Source organism: Ictalurus punctatus, chromosome 21 (assembly GCF_001660625.3).
Source record: "Ictalurus punctatus breed USDA103 chromosome 21, Coco_2.0, whole genome shotgun sequence".
In the NCBI taxonomy this organism is placed as follows: Eukaryota; Metazoa; Chordata; class Actinopteri; order Siluriformes; family Ictaluridae; genus Ictalurus; species Ictalurus punctatus.
In genome coordinates, this window is record NC_030436.2 from 2267970 (window position 1) to 2273969 (window position 6000).

Genomic DNA, 6000 nt, shown 5'->3' on the forward strand with positions numbered 1-6000 from the left:
GAGTATGTTAATCCATATCTGACAAGTTCTTTGATGCATTTGATGTGTTTATTAGACACTATGTTGTTAATAACTTTAGCATGTACACACTAATATGTTTAGTAACACTGTATAGGTAATGTTCATAGGGCTACATTCACCTACATAAGCCCTGACATAAAACTGCAAAAATATTTATAAAGGATTATTCCAATAGGAACCAGCTGACATACGATTTTTTACGATATGTTTTTCTCAGTTTTGATGTCAAGTTGACGTAACCCCTGACTGAAGTGATTTTAATGACATAAGCTTGTGTTGTGCCAAATTTTGGAATGGCTTTGTTGACATGAAGGGTTTATGCTGGTATCATGAAGAGCTTGCTCACTCACTCACTTATACTTGATTTTATCCCCTCATTTTATCCTAGTTCGCGTCACACCTCCAGGGTCGGGGGTTCGAGTCCCGCTGGGGCCATGTGTGTGCGGAGTTTGCATGTTCTCCCCGTGCTGCGGGGGTTTCCTCCGGGTACTCCGGTTTCCTCCCCCAGTCCAAAGACATGCATGGTAGGTTGATTGGCGTGTCTAAAGTGTCCGTAGTGTATGAATGGGTGTGTGAATGTGTGAGTGATTGTGCCCTGCGATGGATTGGCACCCTGTCCAGGGTGTACCCCGCCTTGTGCCTTTTGCTCCCTGGGATAGGCTCCAGGTTCCCCCGTGACCCTGAAAAGGAGTAAGTGGCAGAAGATGGATGGATGAATTTTATCCTAGTCTGGGTTGCAGTGGATCCAGAGCTTATCCCAAGATCACTGGACATGAGGCCGGAATACACCATGGATGGGACACCAGTCAATCACAGAACATCACCCATTCACACCTAAGAGCATAGCCGCATGTTTATGGACTGGAGACTGGAGAACCCAGAGGAAATCCACTTGGACACATGAGAATACAGATAATGTCCTGAGCTCAAGATCAAACCAAGGACCCTTAAGCTGTGTGGAGGTAATGCTACCACCTGTGCCACCAAACCACATCCAAAGGAATTTCATGAGAAATTTGACACTACTTAAAAGATTTAATTAAGCGTGTATATTGCTGATGGTGTATATGGCTAAGTGTATATTGCTGTTGATACCAGGGCAGGACTATCTTGTTTCTGTATAAGCTTTGTCCTAAAGCACATTAGCATCAAACCCCTATTCCTTCTTATACTCATAATAGGCCTTGCAGTTTAGGTCATTTTGAATTTCCAGTGTTTTTCACTTGCAAACATCCTTATCCTGCTTCAAGAAACATATTTATTTGGAACTCACAGTACATACAGTATGATTCTTGATTCACCACGGGAGTTTCTTGTGGTGTATAGCTTCCTGCAGCACTGTAGGAAACCTGTGAACCTTCTCACGAATATCATAATAGAATTGCATGAGAAGGAAAATATTTATTCCTGTCATACTGAGTAACTTTTTGGTGACATTAACATTTTCCATGAGCAGTGAGACTTTTGTTTTTTTCTGCTCATTTGCCTTGTTTTCTGTTTCTCTCTTGTGGACTTTTAGCCAGGACACACACAGAGAACTAATGTTTAAAACGTTCTGATGGTAAAATATTTACATGTGTACATCCCATGAGAGGATGGGAAATGGGGACTGCTGACTGAGACAACACGATGAGGTCACGGTACACACGAAGCAAGCACAAGAACATAGTATGAACGACAGCAAGAGAGAAAAATATCGCAGAAAGCAAAACTCTTTTGGAATGAGAATTATTGCATTGCTGAAATGGGACCAAACCAACATCAAATATTTCCTCAATTTCTCTCTCATCATGAACAATGCTCAAATTCACATGTAACCATATTAATTCTTCCATCCATCCCTCCATTTTGTGTACTGCTTATCCTACTCATGGGGAGCCTGGAGCCTATCCCAGGGGACTCAGGGCACAAGGCGAGGTACACCCTGGATGGGGTGCCAACCCATCGCAGGGCACTTATTATTACTAGTTATTCTCAAGAACACTGTTTAGTTAAGACTTACCAAGCTACAAAGGAAAGCAACAGGAGAGGCGTTGCCACGGTTACAATGTTGAAGTTGAAGTTAGACTGGAGTTAGTCATACAATCGCAGCTGAGAACAAATCAGCAAGATAGAATGCAGTTGTCAAAACCTGCAACATGCAAAACCGCACTCAGACTACTTAGATGGATGAATGAATGGATGGCAGATGGATGAACAAGTGGAAGGATGTATAGATGGATGGAATAAATGAATAAATCTTAATAAATGATAGATATCTGAATAAGTCCTTCCACTTAGATAGATGGATAGATAGATGGATGGATGATGGATTAGAAAAGATGTGTGACTGCATATGAATAGATAGTTAAATGGATGAATAAAAGATAGATGGATGAATGAATGAACGGACAGATAGATAGACAAATAGATAGATATATGGATAGATAGATAGATCGATAAAAGTTTGTTTAACTTGACTTATTAAAGATTAGCTAACCAGCAAGCCAAATTTGAGCTTTGTCTGATGATATTTCCCTTAGGACTGTGTTGTTAACGAACTAGCTAATTATTGGGATTGGGCATGATGAACTTGTGATCTGCTCTTTTCAAAGTATTTCCTTTTTGCTCTTACATACTCAAATATTTAAATGTAGATTCTTTTTAACTTGTACAGTAGATACTTTTTTCACTCCATACTTCTATTTTTAATGGAATAAAAATCGGACACAGTACCCATACATACATTTACTTAATCACCGTTTTTCTGTACATTTTCTCTCTCCCTGCATGTTTTCAGTTAGCGGGGCTTTTAATCCCCATTACCAGTGACGGCAAGTCGCACAGAGATCAGTCGCATCCACGTGTGAAAGTATTTGCCACTAAGCATTTAGTGGATTTGATTCTGCGGAATAGATTTCTGGCATCATCCTGTAAAGAACCACATTGCCAATCTGAAACCCTTCTGTTTTCATGTTGATTGTTAATTGTCATGCATTATTTTAGTTATTTGTAAGTTGGTCCCAAATGACAGCTCTTGGCATAAAAAAAAAAAAAAATTCTATGTAGATGCAATTATGCTGAAAGATTGCACGAACCTCTCCTGTCTAGAATCAATTATCGCTTAGTGTCCTTTATGAATGAGTCACATGATCATGAACAACATTTCGCATTTATGACAGACCACTGTGACCGTCACAGCACTGCATAACACTACACTGCCATGCAGAGCAACGTTGATCCTGTCTCTAAGGTGAAGGGACAGAAACTCTATTAATCCTTCTTCTTCCGTGCAGATCAGTCAAGGTTTGTTCAATCTCTGTTGCAACAATCTTGCTGCGAAGATTATATTTAAAATGGAAAGCCTATTTTCATCAGCTGTATGCCAAAAGCCTGTGCACCTACCAGCCTGATTCGTTTCATAACAAATGTGCTATTAATGTCCAATTAACCTGGTTCATGAACCTGAATGATTGTAGAATGATTGGCACGTATGATAATGTTCACAATTATAGAGGACTTCTGCTTCATTATAGGATTGATTTCCAAGAGGAGTTGGTCAGTGTAGTTGTGAGAATGCATTTTAGTTCGGTTCTTCAATCCCAGACCATCGGCATACAACAGATCATAGTTTACTATCCAGCTTACTGATAATTATTTAAGTAAACATTTCTTTATTTAAAAGACTTGCTTAAATTAGTTTCCGATGTGTTTTTCGCACCTAAATCCAACATGAATAAAATACATAGACTGTAGTGTGGGCAGTATGAATGATCTGATTTGAATAAGGCATAATTACAATAACAAATTACATTCCTCATTAGAAACAGAAATAAACATCAGTAAAGTTGTTGCTGATAATATCATTTGTAATGATAACCTTTGTGTTAAATTGAGAAAGAATGCCCAACAGAAGCCTTGATGTGATGCTGGTGACTGATCATGAAATACTTTTACTGCCGCAGCTGCTCTTACCCTCCAGACCTGCCTGATTCATCCTGATGGTTCTACACTTGTGACTCACATGAATACACGAAGGTTTTACACTCCCAAAAGTTTTTACCCAAGGCTTACGTTTTCTTCGATGGATAATCTCACCTGGACACTGTTGACTTGCCCCTTAGAACTTCTACTGTAATCATAAAATCTAAGGGATGGGTTCTCCTTTTGAGTCTGGTTCCTCTCAGGTTTTCTTCCTCATGTCTACACAGGGCGAGGCCTCTGGTTTGCTTCTTAGGGATCTAAACCGTCATCTGTATTCCTGTGAAGCTTTTGTGGCAATGCCTATTGTTAAAGTGCTATACAAATAAAATTGAATTGAATAAAATTCATTTTATCCCTCATAACCATATAAGACCCATGTATGGACATGTACTCTCATTCACACAACTTCCTGTGTGTAGAGTTCTGTCGCCCTGGTGCAGAAGCGGAGAGCATACTCCACAGTGCTCAGGTTACCTTGTTTGAGGGTGATGAGTTGCTCAGCAGTCTCTTTGCCCTCAATCTAACACTTGCTGGAAAAGCTATAAGAAGCAGTCATATGAGATGGTGTGCCCTTCTCCTTGGTTCCAGATGGACTTTGCTCATTCTAGCACTTTATGCAATAACAGGTTGGTGAACTGGGCGAATTTGGTGCTTATGGGACCTCCACTTGACCAGCAAAGTAGAGCGAGCACTGTACCATGAACCCCTTGCAGCCGGCTGTGTTGCCGGCATACTTCTCAGGGCAAGTGATGAGTGGGGTGCAGATGGAGAGGCAGTTGCTGGTGGAATTGGCATAGCTGAAGTGGTTGCTTGAAGCTGTGCTAGCTGTTTGGTTAGCAGGTTGATTTGCTGCTGCTGCTCTGCTATGAAGCAGCCCTGTGCCTATAGCGCTTGATGCCACTTGTCATTACCCACTGCATCCATGGAACGGTGAAGTATTCTTTCAGGAATCAGGTGAGAATGCAAGTGCAGGTACTCAAGGGTTTTATTCAACATAACAAACAATAGAGGGATGTAATCTAAAAGCAATGTCAAAAAACAAATAAACAAACAAAAAAAACGGAATGGGCCAGGCGATGAGCAAACAACATGAATTGGGGTAGGCAGAATCACAAAAAAGAAAACCAGAACCAGCTCAAAAACCAGAGAGACAAACAGTATTCAAAAGACTCGGTATCAACCTGTACATAATGACCCAGAGCATATACTTCACCGTGCATGTGTGAACTGTGAGAGTGCTGTGGAGGTGATTGTGTCTAGGTGTGTGCGGTCAGAAATCTGGTGAGTGTGAACATGAGACAGTCTGGGTGTTGTAGTGCTCGGCGGCCATGTTTGTAGGCCACGCTGAATTCTGGGAAGTGTTGTTAGATGCTGATTCTGGCGTAGACATGACAGCGATGCACGTGCTCTGGCTGTGGAATGAGTGCAATGGCGTTTCAGATAAATATAATAACCCTATTCAAAATGAAGAAAAAATGTGTTCTAAACAGATACAAATACAGATATGATTAGGAGGCACAATATCATTTTTTGGTCTATTGTCAGTGGTTTGCTCCAGAAGCCGATGTTGCCCAATTCCAGTTTAAATTTCCCTGTCAAAAAATCCTAAAGAGTTCAAATAAGAAACTTGTACAGGAGTCTAATTAGAATTTCTATCATATTTTGGAACCATTCCTGTAAGATTCCTATAGGAATTGTCTTACAGGACAAGACATAAATATCCTGTAGGACCATTTCCACTGCAATTTTGTTTTTACAAAACAGATAGTACTTTTTTGACTGTGTCTGGCATTTTGTTCAAACTCACCTCAACACAGACATTGTACAGAGAATAACAACTTATGAAATTCAAATAGGATTGTTTTTTTGTTGTTTTTTTAGCCAAGAGGCTAAAAATTGCTGCAAAGTGGAGCCAGCATCTCAGAACAGCAGAAACAAAATGTGATGCCAAAGCAGGTGACACTTTTCTGAAATAAACTTCTGAGAAGCATTTTCTACAGTTGCTTTATTGAGGAA